Raw genomic sequence first — 21,902 nt, forward strand, 5'->3', positions numbered from 1 at the left:
CCCTTCCTGAATATTGGTATTATTATGGGCGATTTGCATGAGTTTGAAATTTCTCCAATGCTCAGGATGTGATTGATCAATAAGAGAATGAACTCTGGCTATAATTCAGGGGATACCTTGAGCATAATGTTGGTCAATCCCTCTGGACCAGCCGCCCGTGACTGATTTAAATTCTCAATTAGGGTCTCAATTTCACCTACCTACTTCCTACACTAAATATCCTCCCTTCATTTTACCCAACAAGTGGTTGTGTAAGGTGATGGAAGGATAGCCACTATCAACCATCTTTCCACCTAATTCTACTAAAGTTGCACATATTGAAAAAGCAAACAATTGTTTTTTTCTGGCATTTATCAACTTAAAACAGGCATTTGATAGTGTAAACGGGACTAAATTGTGGGGGGGAAATTAGAAGATTTGAACTTTTACAACTTTTACAACCAAAAATGGCACTATACTCGTCAACATCAATACAGGTCAGACTGAATTTGGAGGGCCAATTGTCTAATCACATTTAAACATACAGGGGTTTAAAACAAGGCTCCCCAGTGGCATCAATATTGTTTAATTTATACCTTTTTGGTATACCTTAATTTATACCTTTTGGATTTGGGGGCTAGTCAACAGAAGGTAAATGCCTTTCCCCCCACACTTAATGGAAGACTTCTACCATGGATCCACTACACATACAAGCTGGCTTTGGTCGATCAAATGCCAATATGATATGATATGGTATTTGTAACGCGCCTATACACAAGTGTTTCAAGGCGCGACGAGGCAGGGAGGGGGGAAACAAGGGGAAGACAGACAAACGATCCTACTAGGCCAGGTGTCATTCAGATCGTGCAAGTGCAGAGGTAAGGGGAAAAAAGGAGAAAGTGCAAGGGGAGGAGGTGGGGGGGAAGTGCAGTACAAGGTAAGTAGCGTAAAATAATAAATAAAAGGGCCAGCTGGTGGCAAGTGCGAGGTAAGTGCAGAGCAAGTGCTGGGAAGGGGGCTGTAGGGATACAGTGACAGTCCCGCAGTGCAGAGGGAGCCAGGGAGGCAGTGCAAGTGGAGAGTGGCTGGGCCCTGGACCGAGGTCGCTGCGCGTGGCCCAGTTGCAGGTTTAGTGCAGATTCAGTGAAGAGTTAAGCAGGTTTAGCAGGGGAGAGGGAGAGAGAAGGCAGAAGCAAAGAGGAAGGTTTTGAGGTGCTTCCGGAACCGGAGATGGTTCTCCTCAAGTTTCAGGGAGGCAGGAAGGCTGTTCCAGAGGGAGGCCCCTGCTGCGGAGAGAGATCTACCCCCAGCTTGTTGCTTCGAGAAGCGGCTGACCAAGAGGGAGTTGGAGACGGATGAGCGAAGGGCTCGTGAAGGAAGATATTTAGGAAGAGAGAGTTGAAGGTATTTAGGCCCCAGGCCCCAGAAGGCCTTGTGGACAATGCAGAGGGTTTTGAACTTAATCCTCGCAGCCACTGGGAGCCAGTGAAGAGATTTCAGTCCTGGAGAGATACGGTCCCTGGGCTTGAGGCCAAGGACAAGTCTCGCAGTTCTGTTCTGGATAAGTTGCAGAGGGCGGAGAGTGGAGGCAGGCAGATTAAGATAGAGGCTGTTACAGTAGTCCAGCCTTGAGAGAACCAGGGCTCGGGAGACAGTGAGCATCTGGGGGAAGGAGAGGAAGGGAAGAATACCTCTGAGGAGGTGCAGCTGGTAGTGTGACTTCTTAGAGACGTCAGATATATGAGGAGAGAAGTAGAGTGTGGAGTCGAAGATGACCCCGAGGTTTTTTGCCTTGCAGGTAGGGGCAGGAATAGGCTAGCAACGGAGACTGGATCGCCTTCAAGAATAGATGGTCGGGAACGACTTGCTGATCAAAGTTAAACAATTGAACATATTCATTTTGAAAGCAGCGGGAGGGAAGAAAATCAAAGGTTTCAAATGGCATGTAGGTTTGGAATCCAGTAGAAGGTTGCATCAATTAAATATTTAGGAATTGGGGTGAACCAGAGTATAAATTAGGGTATATGGGTTTCGGATCTGAGATCCAAGGCCAAGTGCCCAAGGTCAAGCACTCCATAGAAGATATGGAAAGTTCACCATCATCCCACGTTTGGCATTCTATAAATAAAAAGTGATGCAGTCACTAACATATGGATTTAAATATGCCTTGGCAGATCTGGGAAGTGCTGGAGGGAATCTACTGGAAGAAGTGTTCCTCAAAAACAATACTCAATAATGAGTAATCAAAGTGCATAGAAAACCCCAGTTTTATTCAAAACACAGAATCTTGTCTGGGATAGCTTACAATTAGCTCTTAGTGTTACAATGAGTGTGAGAGGTTTTTAACTACATCAATGGTGTCTTATTACAATATTGATTACAAAACCTGTGAGTATTTTGGATTGGATAGTATCCCAAGCTACATAGTGTACAGGTCTTAGTTCCTTCATTGGCTAACACATATCTGATGGCCCTTGCTGGGTCCTGCCAATTGCAGATACTGCTTTCGTGACATCATTACAAATACACTTGATTTGCTGACTCATTATAGGTGGTGTGGCAAAATGGATTTCCATTGGTTGGCCATTTACTCACCAACTCTGGACACTTGACGAGATGTCAAGCTTTAAGGAAGACATATGGTGCGGGGAGGGAAGTCCATTGTCTGCAATCATTAATATGATATGAGGTTTCTAAGCGCGGACCCGGGGATCAAACCTGTATTGTTCTGACTCGTCTTGCTTCCAAGGCGAGCACGTTGCCCCTGAGCTATCCTCCTGAGACTGATTCAATTAAAAGTACTCCCCATCATTCCAGGCGGTGTGCCCTATCTCCTTCCTTTGTAAATGTCATTGTGTGTGTGCTGGGGTGTTCTGCAGGTTTCAAATCTGCACTTGGCTCATAATGAATAAGCAATGTTCTTCAGCTCGGGATGACTTAAAAGTAACAGCGGATGTAGAGGAATTTTCAGCGCATATCCTTCTTGAGATATCTGCTGCCTTCGTTACCATTGAACACCTCATAATCACAGACAGTTGTGAAGAGCCAGGAATGAAATACAGATACAGAGGATGAATAGTTTTGTTTACAGACTTTTATTAAAATGACAAGGGTTTGGAAAATGCCTCCCTAGCCCTAATCTAGAAGGTATTTCCCCACCTCAACCAAAGCTAATATTCTCTCCAGTGTCAAGATGTCCAAAGTAAATGTACATCCTGTGTCCAAAATCCTCTCCTTGCCCTCACACTCTAAAACTAACTCTAAGGTGCTATGTAAATTGCCTCTTACTTCTTGAAGGGCACAAATGTTCAAATCCAACATAAATGTTCACACTTTAACACAAACGTTCAAAATGGTCAATTTTGAAAACTTCAGGGAATAACTCTATTCTCCAGATTTCTCTTCAGAAAATGCAAAGCTCAAAAACAAAAGAATACTCCAAGTTCTTTGTAGTTTAAGGGGACAATTTCTTCCTCTTTCTTTTATAATCCAATCCTTGGGAAATGACTCACTTCCCCAGGTTTCTCTTCACAGTCAAGATAGCTCAAAATCCCAAGGATATGGGTCTTCCTTGATATTCTCTTTTAATGGTACTGAAGTGTGGGTGTGGGTCTCAGACTCAGAGGACAGCTGATATACTCCCTGCCAGGTTTTCCTCTTCATTAAAATGCAATTCAATATCCCCAAGGGTATGGGTCTTCCTTGAGATCCTCTTTTATAGTTCTTTATATATACTTGATTTTGCCTGGTGTACTCTCCTGTCAGGACTTTAATGCAGCTTCTTCTACACACTTGACCTTGGTTCACACACGTGTCTTTACCTGGTATACTCTCCTGCTAGGACATTATGCAGCTTTATTATGCAGCAAATGTTTAGTACGTTTTGCAAAAAGTTAATTCAGCTTGCTTTACTAGTATATCTGGTATACTCCCCTGCCAGATCTTCGCAACAAAATACCCTTTTGATTTCTCTCTTTCATTTTCCCCCAAGTTCGTATTGTGGTTCCCAGACCAAAATGACACTGTCTAGGGCCTTTGTTCTCGTGCCCGTCAGTGTCTTGGTGTCCCAAAAATTTCCCTTGGCTCACCAGTTGCTGGTTTCCAGCACTTCTGCAGCTTTCCCATTTCCATGTTGGGTGTTTCTCTGGCTCTCGAGTCTCTTGCATTCATTGCAAGCACCTCTGACAAGCACTCAGTCTTCATTGCATGCCGGCTTACCCGGCACTCGGATAGCACAATTTGCTTTCTTGCATCCTGCCATGGCCCCCGGTGGAGCTGCCTGGCACAGGCTGCACATCGGGCTTCCTTCTTGCTCTGTTCTGCCATTCGGACATCTATAATCTGCCTTGTGGTGGAGAACTCAATGTTTCCTTTCCCGGCATGGTTTTGAACCATGCTGGGCCAATGGGATTGTCCCAACATCTAGACCACTGTTATTGGTTTTCTTTAGGAGTAATCCTTACTACCACTCATCTCAGTTTCTGATATTGAGGAGGTTGGTGTTGGTTTACTTTAGGAGTAATTATTACTACTCCTTGCATCTTCCTTTTCCTAGTTCCTTTTATGCTGGTTTTCATGTGATAATGAGAAATACTGGATATAGGCTTAACAAGTTATTTAGGGAGTTTGTGACATTGGGCCTCATTCCGACCCTGGCGTTAACCAAGGCGCTATTAGCGCCTTTGTTGACGCCGTTATTTTTCCGACTCCGCCATGGTGAATGGTGGAATTACCGCCCCATTCCAAGGTTGGCGGGGTCGGTAATTCCCCATTCACCAAGGGCCCTTCCCCATTCCCATTTTTGCCCCATAGAGCTCAATGGTAATGGGGAAGGCGCTAATTACGGCACTGTAAATTACGGTGCCGTAATTAGTTTCTAGGTCCCTTTGCGGGTTGGTTTCTTAACGCCTGCAAAAAGCATAAGGGCGGTAAGGGTTTAACGGCACCGGTCTCGTTAACGGTGACCGTTAACCCTTACCGCCCTACTCGGAATGACCCCCATTGTGTCATTAAGGCCTGAGGAAGGAAGGGAACATCCCTGAAAGGGAATGGGGTATCTGTGACTTCCTCTCACAATGCCATGTCGTCCGCCTGAGGGTCGATTCCCCCATATGGTCCTCCCTCATATAGCCACCTCCAGGGTCAGGATCAGGTAGCCATCCTCTGGCCACATGAGGACAAGATACCTATGGGGAAAGAGTGAGATATCACCAGATTCCTTGCATGGCTACACTCCTTAGAAATCAAATAATCCACTCTAACACGAATCTCCTTTTTCATCTGGAATCGCTCTCAAATCATGATCCTCCCCCTTTTCTCTTCCCTCTCTCACCCCATGGTGAAAGGTGTCCCGCAAGGAGCTTCCCTGTCTCCCCTCCTCTTCAATATTTCCCCTAGGCCCTCTCCTTGTACTCATATGATCTCATAGCCTCGTCTTTTACAACTACGCAGACAACAGCCAGATCTTCCTCAAGATACAGAAATTGCAAGCCTCCACCCACCCTGACCACTCCTCCTGCCTTTCTGATATTGACCACTGGATGACAATAAACCACCTCCTCCTCAACTCTAGCATAACAGAAATCCTAGTATGTGGCAGACACGCTCTCCAACCTACCTATGCAAGCTGGCATTCCAGCTCAGGAAACGCTAAAGAATCCAAAACACTGCTGCTCATCTCCTCCCTGGTCTCTAAACTAGATAACATATTAGTCCAACACTGGCTCCCTAGTGCTTGGAGAACTACCTTTAAAGCCATGTGCATCATTCACTGTGCCCTCCACAAACTCTGACCCAAATTCCTGCAGGATAATCTCATATATATTATCTACCCATCAGGAACCTCAGATCTGGTTCTGCTCTTCTCCTTGTTATCTCCCATTAAACTCCACCAGATTGGGAGGATACTAATTCTCCATCCAAGAGCCTGCCACCTGGATCTCGCTTCTTCTCCACATCCGCCACATTGATGAACACCTCTCATTCAGAAAGGCCCTCAAAATGTGGCTAGTCCCTATTATAACCTGAAATCCTCTTCCCCACCCCATGTCCATCATCACACCCTCATTCGCAAGCACCAGCCTCACTCTCATCGAAACACCAACAAGTCACATTTCCAGTGGATGCCAGCTGTTCTCACAGCGGCCCACCCTAAACGCATCAAACACTGACAATCTCTTAAACATAAACCCACAGGCAGATTCTGGCTGTTGTGACACCAGCCCATCCAACTAGGCCTGCCCTACTAACTCAACCCCCAGGCCACTCGTTGTACATGATCACACATCAGCTCCAGGGACTCCTTCACTCTGACTGATGCGCTCATGCTACCCTTATGCAAAACTTGACAGTCTTATGGTAGCCTGCACATTAGCAAAGAAATGTTTCAGGATAGCCAATCAAGGGAATGAAATATGCACTGGGTTACCATCTTTTCAGCCGATGCGGCTGCATACCTTGAAGACGCATTCTGGTAGCCCTTCTCATGTCAAATATCTAAGGAGATTGTCATAAAGCGCTCAGAATGTTCATGAAATTTGGAATCACAAGCTCATGGACAACAACTTGTCTATTACAATCACAAGATGTATTAAGCCATCATGACCGCTCCAATCTAGAGCTAACACCTCCTTATAGATGTTGGGAGAACCAACTACTTCAAAGTCAATGGCACATTAGAACTGTTGAGACCTGCACATGTACGGTTCTAGAAGAGATAGGGATGGTTATCACACGTATTTCACTTACAAAATCTGTGAGGGTTAGACGGATTGAGGGGTGTGCTAGGCCCTGCACCCGGATTAATCTAGGAGTGGACATTTGGCGGCACCTTCTAATGTTCATCCCGTCCATCGCATTAGAAGATATATGATGGCAATCTTTTCTTTGCAATTAGAAGATCTATAATCAGTCACTGTGGCTAGTAATGATATATGCAGGTATCCTCAATTGCCAGCCTATTTGTGCTTAGTGCTGCCTGTCTATAGTGCCAGGAATTAGTTTACTAGGTTAGCTTGTCTTCTTTGAAAAGACAACCAGATCACAAAAATAAATCAAAGATAAAGCTCCAACTGAGTGTAAGGTATGTATAAATGCACCACTTGGGTGGACATCTGCCGCAGGCAAGGCTATCCATCCACACACTTTAGATTTTACCTGGGACAATAACACATTTGGTCTAACTGAATACAGAATGGCTTTCGCCCTTAAACCAGACATGCCTCAACACCTCTGCCATTAGAATACAGCGACAACCTATGATAATGTTCAGTCTAGCTGGACACACATTGATTCTCCTATACTAGCGCTCGGTTGTGTTCTCCATCAGCACCCGTCCACATGCCTGACCTCTTGGATTGCTTACTGGAGCCTAGCCAGCCCACCTAATTCCTAGTCTTGGCCAAATGCACACATGTACTTTAAGCCTTTTACTGAGAATCTTCCCATACCTGGACTTTGGTCCCCCATTGGCGGTATTACCACTATGTGCGTTGAGGCTAAACAAATTGTACAGTTACAACGGTGCCGATATGTTACCAGCGCCGTTGTTACCGGACCAGCAAAGTACAAGATTGCGGGCCGTATGCCCTCCCGCCCGGTCTGCCTTGGCGAGCGGAACGGCACCCGCCCGCGGACTTTCACGGAAACACCATCACTGTTATTAACAGTGCTGGTTTTTCCATGATCCCCATTCCCATTGAGTGCTATGGGACTCAAGTGGGAATGGGGAATACCATGTTCCCGGCGCCTGACTTCCCGGACCAGTGATGTTAGAATCCCCTGCTGTTACCGGCAAGCCAGGTGCCCGAACAAATCACAACTCCGGCAGCAGCCTGACAATTTTACCGGTACAGCTACCGCCAGAGTTGTCAATGTCTTGATCACGTGTTAGGAGACTATGTTGGATAATGATTCTCCTCATATTTACTGAGTTTTTAGCTCATCCTTATGTGCATGCTGTAGTCATTGTGACCGATTGGTACACCCTTTGTGTATTCTCTATGGAGTCTTTTTGTATACTATTCTCGTGCACTGGACAACAATGGCAGTATGTGCTCCTATTAATTCAATTAACTTGGAAGGCTGCTGCTTTGCGTCCTCGGAACTGTTATCTCATCCCTGCGTTCTGCACACCCATCACTCCCTTCCTTGCGTCTGACCTTGGCATTTGCTACAATCTACTGTCTGGACAGCTACAGGCTTCCAAAATAAATGTGTTTTCATGTATTTAGTATCTCATCTGAGGCCTTGCTAACTTCCAGGCCTGCTGAAGCCTCTGTGCTGGGGAAATGGTTGTACTCCTGTGCTTCTCGCCTCCATGTTGTTGACCTAAATTTGTGACTGATCGTCTTGCATTCACCTGGTGCATCTGCCATACGTTGGTTTCCCTGCCCATGTGTGCTGCATCTAACCTGCCTATGATTTAATTTGCCCTGTCAGTGTGGTGAGTATTCCGGTATCCTCCTCCCTTCTATGCTATATACAGCACACTACTTGTGCTTCCTGCTATCTAACTGCGATTCCTAATAGTGTCACGCAACCTAACTAATTCTTTATGGCAGAAGCATATGCATTGATTGTTGAAAGCACTGTTTCATGGAATCTGTCTCAGTTTGTCTCATCTTTTGCCTCTAGCCTCACGGGGTGGGAGGGCTGCCTCAGCTGGTATCTTCCCTCTCCTCTACGGTACTGGTGAATGGTAGGGGCAGGAGTTGGTACTTGCATATGTATTTGGTTTGGGGCAATAGGTGATACTTGCACATACATCTGCCCCATTACAATACTCCGCACTGCTTGAGCACCCCATATGAACTCCCGTAGAGACTGTCATTATGGACGTATACCCTTTAGTGCTAAGCAAAAATAAAGCTGATTCTTTACTTGAAGGGTACATAGAAAATACAGCCCTATTGGACTCCCAACGGAAGTGCATATGGTGTTATGTTCTCCTGAATTGCCTTCTCCTGTTGACCATTTAAGTATCCTTTCCTGACTCCTGTACATAAAATTCCAAATCCTTTACAAATATAACATATAATGGACTGTAATAGTATTTGTTTGACACTAAATAAATAGTCAGGGAATACATACATTGTGCACGGGACACCCAATGATTGGGGCATCTAATTTGCCGATAGACTATGTATGTGGATGGAAAATATAGATGCGAATGTTAATTGGAGATATGGGAGCAAGATTTTGTAAGGGGTGGGAGCAGGATTCACCGTACTGGAACATAAGGTAGGATGTTTTGAAGGCCAGGCACGAGACGGTAGTAGAGTATAAGCATTAGTGAAAATTAAATGATGTTTTGAAATGTCACCATAGAGTTTTAATGATGTTTAGTGTGCATGGTGCACTGTACACTTAATATATGAAAGGTTAGAAACACTCGTGTGGACGTGGCATTTCATAGTAAACCATTAGAGGTCTTGTAAGGATTCAGAAATAGGAGCATTTTGAAGAATTGTTACTCACATGCGGCGAGTAATTAAGTACAGGTTAGTGATGTGCCAATATTGCAATTAACTGAAATTGCCCAAAATAAAACTAGGGCAAGAGCCTGCAGGTATTACTGAATCTCTTCATGTCCATTGGGACTGCAGAAGGTGGCCCACTGCCCTGTGACACCAGAGGTTTGGTTCGAATGTTATATTACAAGAGGGTGGATTACACATTTATTGTTGTAATTTATTGATGGTTATCCAGAATGGACAATTCAAAACATTTGAGTTCAGAGAAAATCTATCACAAGCACAATACGTTGCATGGAAACAGTGCTTTGCACAGTAGTATTGAAAACAGGTTGGGTATAATAAAAGAGACTTTGCAGATTGATTAGCCGAGCACATGTTTATGGCTAAGATATGTTGAATGTTAGCTTATTTACATCCCAAATATTGAAATATCAAGTAAAGAAGGTTTCTCCATTTGGTATTTGAAACGGTGGATCACCTGGGTTTAAACTGAGCTATGGTGAATGTGAATTACTTGTCTGGTGAATGAAGGTAGAGTTGACTTAGTAACCAGATGTTGCATGGAAATAACATTGTTGAGAGGTGTGTTACAGATAGGTGATCAGATGAAAGGAAGAACCCAATTATGGCTTGCATGAACAGTTGTGTCCATTTTGGAGATACAGAAAGTATTATATGAAATCAAAGGTTATGAAAGTGGAGAAAATATGTGTGTGTGCGAGTGTGTATGTGTGTGTGTGTGTGTGTGTGGAGGATTAGTGCAGGCTGGAGAGGATTGGCTGATTGTGGACTGGAATGAAAAGCATGGACAGGTATGGAATGCATTCCAGGGGGAGACCGTTAAGGTGGAACAGATGGCTTCAGGTGTTCACCGTCACTCATTGAGAGGGTGTTATAATAAAGATGTGAAAATAAAGCCCACTGCTCAGATTCTAGCTACAGAGTGAAAGGCTACTGTTACCCTCCTGCAGGATGATACATGGACTGAGAGACAAGGGTTTAACAGGTTCTGACTTCTGGGCCCTGAGTTTTGACATCAGAACTGTGTTTCAATGGGTCGGCCTGCTGGGACTGTGGTGGTGGAAAACTAAACAATAGTCTATTTCCAGTGATTCAGTAACATGGGAAGAGCCATCACTAGGTGACAGGAGTGACAGCTTACAGGACCAGTGACCTAGGCACAGATATGAAAACTGATCTCTAGTAGTTAGTGTTTGGGGGCAAGGGGATGTTATTGAGAAGACATGTTTCAGGTAAGGGAATGTCATATACATGTCCCAGGCCGAAGGCTCCCAGATGTTCGGAGTTCCCGAGACGCTCTTGCCGAGTTGGGGAGCCCCGACATTCTGTTACAGACTTGCTGAATTGTGTGGCTCTCAGACCTCTGAAATAGGCCATGCAAAATGGATTCTAGTCTCTGAGATAGCAAACGTTCAGCACCTGGTAGGATATTTTGTATTTGTATTATATGGCATTTTTATAGAGCTTGAATCCTAAGCGCTGAGCAGAGTAATCAACTGTACAATACAAGTGAGCAAGCTCTAGACACACAACCAACAGATCAGTGAGAGAGGAGATGAGATTTAAGACAGCCAGAGAGCTGTGTGTTTGGACTGGAAATGTTTGCTAACAGGATGACATTGCAGTAAAAAATAAATTATTCAATGGGGCGAGGGGGGATCCATCAGATCTCATCTATGGAAGTTTAAAGTCCTAAATAATTCTCTTAAATGCATTTTGTTAGCACAAGAGATAGTTTGGGGGATGCTTCTACTTTGTAGAGGGGCATTGCTGAGTGGTTGTGAGGTGTGAGTGAAAGGAGAGATTGCAATGGATCCCGGAAGGGCATAACCAACCCTCACCTTATGGGGACCACGCACTCTAAAGTCACTGCCTTCCACCTGCTGAAGCAGTACTGCAGCATCGGTGGTCACTGTGCAGATGGTCTGTAATATCTGCCTCACACTGGAAAACGTGTCACTCCACAAGTAGCCTACATGAGTGTTGTTCAAGAAATTAAAGGGCCCTATATGAGCATTGTGTCATAATCTGTGAGGGGGCCTGATTACGGGTTATGTGTTGTTATGATGGTGTGGTGATGTCACTGACATTCTATGTGGAATGTTGGCGGAGGTTTGGACTGCTGGGTTCTATTGGTGTCAGTTGGACCTAATGTGCTGGGCTGGATGGATGTCCCAGTGCTTTCTCTACTTAAGAACTGGAGAATAAACATGTAAACATGTAAACTTCTTACCTTCTGTGGTTCATTGTTCTATGAATGAGGCTTAGTTTACCACACATTGCACTAGAGACATCAGCACCCCAAGGGTACCCCCAAGTGACATAGACACCACAAACGCACCCCAAACAGTTGTGGGCTTTTGAGAGTAAGAGATTGTCCCTCTTGAGCACTTCAATACTGTGCAGATATTGTATGGACATGTGTTGCAATAAAACAACACAAACATGAAACTAGTGCTCCCCACATGCTCAGTCCTTGCCCCTCCCCTTTCTCCCTCCACCAATCACTGTGCTGCCCGCTCCATAAGGAACCTTACAGCTAAAGTGTTATTCTTTCCTGCTGTTGATCGTATTCCATCACCCAACCACTGGAGGCCAAAAGGACATCTTGGACCCATCATGATCGCCACTTCCCATATCAGAAGATCGTCTGCCCCTTTGGGTACCCAGATTCTGGAACATATTTTATAAACCAAAGTTAATAGAAATGGGCGGGTCCTGGAATGGACAATACTCATGTCTGTGCAATTATTAGAAGCCCAACTGTCCAATCCTAAACTAGAACTAATCAGCATTGTAAATGATGGCATATACGCTCTTACTATGCACCAAGTTGTGCTTCAACAGCCATTGAAGTGTGCACAGTAGGATTCAAATAAAAGGTTGGCTGACCTGAGAAAAACCTCTAGCCATGCTCCTGCCCAATAAAGCCCTAGAAGCCTTGGGTCCCTTAACCGAGTGTGCTCCAAAATACTCCATTTCCAATCCGGCATCTCTCATGTCCTCTTTAGCACATCTGGAGAATAGGATATATTCCCAAAAGTAGGGAACTCACATTGCTGCGCACTATCACTGGCCAAAATGTAGCCACATTCTTAATAGAAGTCTCTAAATTGAATAGTGTCTAATAACCTAGTTGGTAAAGAATCATTTTGTAAACATGCAATATTTCAGTACAAATTCATAACTTATGTATTCAAAATAATGATGTGTATTCAATAAAACAAATGTATTCTTGAGACCCTACACGATTTGAGAAAATATCTCTTCATCAGGGGTCTTGGCAGGTTGTTATTGCTAGAACTAATCAAAAGGAGATAATCGTATGTAGGTATTAATCCAGATATGTTCACAGACAAATAAAGTCACTTTATGTCAGTGTACTCCATAAGGGAGTTCACTTCTAAGTTATAATTGCAACTATTAAATCATATATTTGTCTATAGACATCTACCTTAGAATCTCCATTGTACTAAGGGCATACATTTCCTGGGAGGTTTAATTCAAGGGGCTGAATAATGCATGTATAGTGTGTTCCATCCCTGAGGACCAAAAATGATCAGATGATCAGCTATTTTAGTCTTTATAACTGCTACACATAAATGATGTAGGCAAGAGTTGGCAAATGCCTAACCTCTCCTTTTGCAAGAAGATGCACTTGCAATCTTCTAATGTAGAGATTGGAAAGCCAGAATCATCACCACTCAGTATCGTACGTGCTCAGAAGGTCTTTCTTCTATGAATAGGATTCATACCAAAGGGTTTATAAGAGCTCAATCAATAAAACATAGTCCCTAATCAAACCGTCTTTAAAATGTTCCAATGAGGTACTCACTTAGCCTTTTAGCTGTGACACTACGAGCTTAGTAAGGATGGCTGAACTGGACGTGGTACATTCAAACATCAGAATAGAACCAAGGTCTGTCTGTGAAGTGAAAGGTTAGCATTAAAGTGTCTTGACATCTTCTAAAGATGTGCACTCACAAGTTCTTGATAATATTACATACTAGTATTTTGCAGATTTATAGTCTATCCACTCACCTCCTCAGAGGTCTGTGTGCCTTGAGGATATAGATGTGGATATTTGTTACTGGTTCCAGATGGAGACTTCAATTGTGTGCCCCCATAGTGCCAATATCTAAGTTAAGATGTATCAATTGGATGGTTCCGCTACGGATTAGAGAAATCTCCTAAAGAGATGTGTAGTTCACTGTATTTGTTTTTAAACATTAGAGAAGCAGGTGGATGTTTTCACATTAATACCCACCCCCTCACCACCATCATATAGAAATAGTAGAAGAAGAGCAATAAATGGGACCCCCTGTATTGTTCCTATACTGCATTGAGTGTATGAGAGGCGTAAAGCACTCTACCACTGAAGGTGTGGAAGGATTCTGCATGGAACAATGTCATCAGGCACCTATGGACGTCTTGGGAGGTTAAAGTGAAATCTGACAGAGGCAGAGTGATGTCATCCAGAAGACATATAAACATATGCTGAAACCATATGAAAATACTTAAGGGTGACAATGTAACTGAAGCATTAATATTAACATGTACCTAAAGCTAAAATAATTGTGAATACAAAAAAGATGAAGTAACTTACTGGTCAATAACTGTAAATATGCAGTAACACAAGGTAGAAAGAAAGGAAACATATAGAGACTTGCTATAGACGAATATATAACGTGGCAAGGACAACCATGATTGTAAAATAGACACTGCTCATATTACCAAGTATTGCCTATATTATTCACATGTAGTAGTTATAGAGACCAACATAACTGATCATCTTATCATTTTTTGTTACCAGGGTCAGAACACACTGTGCATGCATTATTCAGCCCCTTGAATTATACCTCCCAGGGGATTGGTGCAATTAGGATCATGGAGGTTCTAAGGTAGATGTTTATACACTCATGAATGATTTAATAGGTGACTGTGAGCATATCTGGATGTATATCTAGATAAGATTGTCTTCTTTTGATTATTTGTAGAAATAACCTTTCAAGGCCCCTGATGAAGAGATGATTTCTGGAAATGTGTTGGGTTACAACAATACATTTGTTTTATTGAATACACATCTTTATTTTGAATATATGAGCTATGAATTTGTTCTGAAATATTGCATGTTTATAAAATCAACATTTCATATTGATATTTTATTTGTATCGCTCTCATACACATTTCATAGTGTGTCAAGGCAAGGGAGGGGAGCACGGGAGTACAAAAACAATGATCTTACTAGGCCCAGTGACATTGAGAACGCGCAAGTGCATGGGGGAGGGGAGAAGTAGAAAATGCTGAGCAAAGGAATACAGATAAATTATGAATAAAAAAATAAATAGTAAAAGCAATAAACAGTGGTAGTGCAGCCAGCAAGTGGCAAGTGTTAGGTATAAGGCAACAGACAGGGTGTGTCTGATAAGTGCAGACAAAAAGGGGGGGCTGTTTGGTTACAGATATAGACACCAGTGCAAGGGATCACCAGAGGCAGTGGAGGTGGGTGGCAGGGTGTGCTGGTACCTGGCCCTAAAAGTCAGAGGGTAAACCAGGTGCACAGTGCCAAGACAGGGGAGAGGAGGAGCAAAGGCAGAAGCAAATAGGACGGTCTTGAGGTGCTTCCAGAACCAGAGATGTTCCTTCTCAGGTTTCAGAGTGGCAGGGAGGCTGTTGGAGAGGGAGGCCCCAGCCGAAAACAGAGATCTACCCCCAGCTTTTTTCTTTGAAAAAAACTATTGACCCTGAGGGAGTTAGAGGTAAAGGAGTGAAGCGCTTAGGAGGGAAGCTATTTGTGGAGGGACAGCTGAAGGTATTTTGAACCCAGATCCCAGAAAGCCTTTTGGACAATGCAAAGGATTTTGAAATTAATCCTTGCAGCCACTGGGTGCCATAGAGAGATTTCAGGGCTGGGGAGATATGATCCCAGGGCTTGAGGCCAAGGACAAGTCTTGCATTCCTGTTCTGGATAAGTTGCAAAGGGTGGAGAGTAGATGCAGGTAGATGTAGAAAGAGCCTGTTACACTAATCCCACCTAGAGAGAACCAAGGCTCGAGAGACAGTGACCTTCTGGGGGAAGGGGAGGAAGAGCAGAATACCTCTGAGGAGGTGCAGTAAGAAGTTAGACTTTTTTGAGACAACATTACTCAACTTATTATCCTCCTGATATATGCACATTAAGGTGTGCACAGTGTAATACTTCGGATACTCCTTAGCACATCAGCTGGAGTGGGAGTAGAAACTGGATAAAAGGGCTTACGGAAAGAGAGGAATGAGACACACAAGATTTTTTCAAACCAACCGTTGCATGTTCATACTGCTCTTGGCATTGCATTACACCCTATGGATTATTAGGACAAGCTGGAAAACAATGTACTGTAGAACCAGGGATTGTTTGCTAATATTTGCAAAATGGCAGACTAAAATTGCTCACATGCTCATACATCTGCAGCCACATCAACAATACCAATTTAGCCGAAAGCTGCTTCAAGGGTAAGTTGCCATTGGTTGGCAAGCGTCACATAGATGTCCCTCAATGAGGCACAATTGGAGGTAGGCATCAGCCAGTTGATGAGAAATCCCAACCTACTTAATGTTTTGATTGTGGAGTTAAGATGCTTTAGCAACAGTGCCTGAGAGGGAACGACAATCAACATATTGTCTAGGTAGATCATCAACATGAGTCCTCTGCTCCTAAAAATAAACTATGACTCTATCTACTAATTTGAAGAAAAAAAAAAGCAATGGGCTAAGGCCAACCTGAATGGTGGAGAGTTGAAGCAGAGCTATTGTTCGTGCCACCAGACGCAAAGAAACCTTCAGTGCTCCAGTGCAATAGGAATACTGGGGTATGCATCCAAATCATCTAAAACAATCACTGTACCACAACACCACATTTTTTTTTAACCTTAAAGTGATGAAAGAGCTCATACAGTTTGACGGCTCCTAGGATGAAAACAGGACGGAAAGAGGTATTCTTCTTTGAACCAATACAATATTGCTTAGGAATATGGCAGCGCTCCGGCCACAAGTCTCAATTGCCTCCTTCAGTATCCGATGCGCAATCACCTGATGGAAGAGTGTCCATGTTGATTTTTGAATGTGAAGACAGTGTGTGGGTATGGCTAACAAAGATTCTCGAGCAATTCAAAGGGGTATACATTTAATGCAGCCATAACTCAGGGATCCCTGGAAAGCTATAGCCAATTTCTGAAAACAAAATTGAATCTACCTCTCTACTGGAATGTGTACCAAAGGAAGAAGACATATGCTCACCGTTCCACAAAGAATGTCCTGTCCCTCTCTGTGCCCTGCTGCGCGACTGCTGGCAGAGCTACTTGAAAGAATTGTAAATGTTTTGTTGAGGGGGTCTATAATTGCTCCATACTGTGATTGAACAGCTGGGCATCCCCTGGCATGACTGGCCCATGTAGAGACCTGCAGTTGAAATAACTTCTTCAGGCGATATAGATGTACCACTGCAAGTCCTCTTTCTACTCCAAAAGATATGTTCAGCCCAATACCCGCTCCTTTACTTGAAACTGGCTTTGAGCTTGACTGTCTGGTTGAGCACCACTCACAGCGATCAGAAATCGTAAAAAGAGGAAACATTCAGCAGGTATTTGGAGAGTCTAGGCTAGGAAAAATCTTACCAGCAAAAGTATACGAGTCGCAAATCGCTTTGCCACACCCTCACCCCGTGCTCAACAATGTGTGCTCAGATAAATAGAAGCCAGTCTCCCCCTGCTTCATCTCAGTACCTAATGTATATTTGTGTTTAAAAAAGAGCAAGGTATTTTTGCTTGGGAACAGCAAGACTATAGGATGCAAGTTGGGCAGTACCGACTGATAATGGATCGGAGGAAGACGCCAGGGGCACCGACTGAGCATGTTGGGAGCAGTCGTTTTTTCTTTGCTGTGCTCCTGCTGCTATTTAAATAAACTGAAATGAGAGTGCATAATACGTGTTTCCATGCCATCCTTTAGATTTGTAATTGCACTTAACTCGTTGACACCTAATGATGTTGACCTTATTCCTCGCATAGGACTGCTCGTGCCTCCTGTCTGGGAGAATTCTGCTTAGGAACTAGACGCTTTGTGAAGAACTCATACTTCATTTATGGATTCATTCCTGAGTGTGCCATTGTTTGCGAGTGTTGTCCACTGTATTGTGCATGTAAAGAATAGCATGAAAGTTTGTGAGGGGAACTGCGACTGACCCGCTGTAGGTCTTTTGTTTTTTTTCAGATTTCATCCTGGACTTTTACTGTCAGGCAAGTGGGTACTGTTCGGAAATCATGATGTAAACCAGGTGTGTTTTCCATACCAACACTTTGCTAACAAGCAGCGCTGTGCGTTCTCCTTGGTGCATTTAACATTAAAAAGATGGTAAAACCTTAATATGATACAAGCCTCTAGGGGACTTGTAATGCATTGTGCACATTCAGGCATTCGATAAGCATTGATCAAATGGTACTGCTTGGCCATAACATGGCAACAGCTGAATAATTGCGTGATTACTTGGACACTAAAGAACCCCTACTGTCCCTGTCCCGGTGGAGCTCGGCTCCACAAGTACAGATGCAGAGGTGGTATTAATCCCATTGATGTACTGGTATGAATAATGGGAAGCCACTGTTAAGCGCATGCAAGGAAGCACTCTGAGAGCTCCTTAGTCAAGAGGGTGCTAGGTCTCTTCCCTGGTCTAAGCATGTCAAATTCGGATCAGGGACTTTTGCTCTAATGGTTAACTGGAAAACGTGCTGCTAGTATAACCGTTCAAACACATATACCGGGCAAAATGAAACATAGCATGAGCAAAGTTGAAAGGATGTAGGATATATGTCAGTGTAGTTCATTCTCTCAGAAATATATGGTGACCTGAAAGAAGAATTGAGGAATTAAAACTGCCTGATTGTGTGGACTCATCATATAGAGGTGCTACACCCAGGAAGCTTGATCATTTGTTGGAATATATTTTCTTTCCCCAACTGTGAAAATGCTAAAAATAAAGATATTCAATGCTCTAAATTGATTATAGACAGGCACAGTAGAACCCCATTTTGATTTGTGTTTTGTATATCGGATATCTGAGAAATGCTGAAATGATATGTAAATCTGCAACTTAGCCTCCTGGTACATTGCCAGTTTCGACCTCTATGTATAAGGCTTGGTAACGTAAGTGGAACCTCTTAACTATTATTGGGTAAAGTTCAACTATTAAATTGAACAAACAAAATTAGGGGTTGTGGATAGAGAAAATGCGCTCACGTCTAAACAAGTAAGAGAGAAAAAAGAAACAAAATCATGGCTATTTGGGGTATAAGGCTCGTTTAGTACACCGTGGCACACTTGAATACTTTAAGCTGTAACACTAATACGAGGTTGGATTTGCAATGGAACTTGTGGTGGCAAATCCTATCAGGCTCTCTGTCCCCAGCATAACTCGTGTTTTCACTTGAATCACTTTTGTGCAGGATATTGTATTAAGACCTCTCCACACCCAATTTATGCACTTCAGTTTATTCTCAGCTACATAATGGGTTTTCTAATAGAGCAGTTACGGTAACTAGTTTTCCTTGTGGATCTTGTTACTTGCTATGGTTTCATGGCACTTACATATACACACATTATTTTGTTTTTTGTAATGCTTTATGTATGGGATCATCACTTACTTGAACGCCACCATCTGCAACTGGACTGTGGTATGTGTTTCTCTTATGTTTATTGGTGATAATATGTTCAATACCTTGTGCCCATTCTATAATTTGTATTCTCAATTACATTATTGTCAAACTATTTTAATTTTGTATTTTAAATGTGTTTCATTTATATAATACTGGATTTATACAGCCTTGAGGACGACCCGTATGTCGAAACACGTGTCGGCTGTCCGAAATTTTGAATAAATCCAAGTTCTTCATATGAGATTCTAACTAATGCGTGGAAACCTTTGTTCTTTGATATCTGTACATTACTTGTTTAGACGTGAGCGCATGTTCTCTATCCACAACCCCTAATTTAGTTTATTCAATTTTGCCAGCTCTTGGTGGATGAGCTGGAGGATATCTGAGTTCGCGCTACCCGTCAGATCCAACATATTGTTTGATCCAATACACTAGTGACTTTGCTCATAGATATAAGGAGTGGTCAAGAGCGCACAGCTCTCTTTCTTTTTTCGAATCCACAAAACCTTTTCTTTCGACGATTACATTGCTCTTTATCTGCAATGTTTGTGTGTGATTAATGAGCTAACTCCAAGTATATGAAAGCTAAAACAATCAATTTGGTATTAGAATAACTAGCGGTATCAAGTTAACTGAAAATAAATTGTCATTCATTCATCACGGTCCAGAATATTTGCTGCTATCATATGATTGCTGGTGTTTACACACATATCATTGGTCACATGAAGCTAAAGTGACACTTCATATGAATGTTTTTAATCTGTTGTATTGGAGCACACCACATGTTGCACAGAGCCCATTGTCCACTTAATCCGGTGTGAGCGGTCCTCTGCACACTACGTGGACACTGAAAGTGGACAGCACGGCCTGGGCCAGCGCTCAGGAAGAGGAGGCATCTGGAGAGAGGACCAGCTGGCACAGTGTAGAGTGCAGAAGTGTTCTGCATAGGTTGAGTTCTAGGCAGGGAATGTAGGAGCAGAGAGTGTCAGGACCTTTTGGGGTGTCCCCCAGAAAATGTGGCCGTGGAGCAAGATCGAGACAGGGAGGGTGAGGGAAAGGGCAGAATGTTCAGCGGATGTCCCAGAGAGAGAGGCAATGGATGTGGGCATGGGTAATAACAGAAAGTTACCTGTTTCGCAAAAGCCCCTGGCAATGAGGGATGCAAAATAGCCCCCTTGTGCAATACCGACATAGGATCATTGTATTAGTCATCGTGCATTGCACGGTGCAACTGTAAATGGTTCTTCATGCTGTCATATATTAGTTGGGTTTGTTTTCCCCCCACAATGATTTAATTGAACTGTTATATGTAGTTATTTATTTGGTTATTTGTGTATAGTTCTAAAAGAACCTTTGAAAGGTTAATCTCAACAATACACTTTAAACAATACATACACAATTAAAATAGAGCATCTTTCACAATTGCACTCACAAATACTACTATGTGCACTGCCAGAGGACGAGTCCATCAAAGCTTTCATTTCTTTCTATGGTTTTAACCGTTTTCAGCTCTTACATAGAATGGTGCATGATGGTTTAATTTAACATGAACTACGATGTCATGAAATTGGTCTCGTTTCAGCTGCTGAAGTTTGCCAGTGGAGTAAAAGTGGATTCAAAGTTAAGTTGCCATCTGTGAAACCACACAACGTGGCATACAATAGCAGAAACCAGGAAGCAACTGGAAGCAAGCTGCAGAAAAGGCAGCGCCACACGCGCAGCAGCACATGTGGTATAGAACCCGGTGCAGTGTCAACAGGAAGCTAAAGGAACATATCCTGAATCATGTTGCTCCCCTCATTACACTTTAGAATTCCTTCCTGCCAGTGTTCTGGACTCATGTGTTGAGCAAGTGCACAACCAAAGAGAACTGAAGGTGTTCCGGAATTTGTATTGACGGGTTTTGGATTTGGAGGAGGAAAAAAGTTGTTCGTTTTAAAGGTATGTGTAGTCCATGAACCAACAACAGACAAACAAGGTTGTGCACTTAATTGCAGCAAAGAGTAAAAATGCATTAAGCTCTCTGAGAGTCTTTGGCTGCAATGTCTTACAAGATGCTGGCAGAGAACATAGTGAGGTCCATTAATGTGCCTCAAGGTCTCTGACTCAGCTATCTACTGAAGCAAAGCTTGGGTTAAACCACAATTCCTAAAAGATATTTAAAAAAGGCAGAGAAAGCTTTTCATTGGCTGCAAAGTATGTGAGAGGCGCGGATGCAAGTCAAGCATTTCGTGAATAAATCAGGTACAGCTGACATGCAAAACGGGCAAACCACGGCTGACCAATCACAGGCAAGGTCACCAGAATGTCAGTGTGATAAGCATATATCAGCTGTCTGGTGCTCAAGTCTAGCATTGCTAGTTTCGATGACTCATACGTCTGCAAAATCTCAGATGTTAAGCTTCCATTCTTCTCCTGTTACCTGTAATACTTTCTCAGTTGGTCCAACAGATGGTGAAGAGGAATTGAGTTAGGCCCTCAAAATTGCTCTTACAGAGTTAGTAAATATTTCACTTCTTGCTCCCCAGTCCAGCTAAGGACAAACTTGCTGATTATAGCCACTGCTGTGTGGGTACTGGCTGGTAACATCATTTTTAACCCATGTTTACAGGATCTGACCACACCAATGGCCTTTAATCTAGACCAGTTGTAAAAATGACCAGCATGTCCTACCCACAGCAGTGTTTTTATGGCCATTTGTACCCGCTAACAGTTGTTTTTGTTTGCTTTTATAATAAAT

This window comes from Ambystoma mexicanum, chromosome 5q, assembly GCF_040938575.1.
Source record: "Ambystoma mexicanum isolate Mex_15411 chromosome 5q, UKY_AmexF1_1, whole genome shotgun sequence".
Classification (NCBI taxonomy): domain Eukaryota; kingdom Metazoa; phylum Chordata; class Amphibia; order Caudata; family Ambystomatidae; genus Ambystoma; species Ambystoma mexicanum.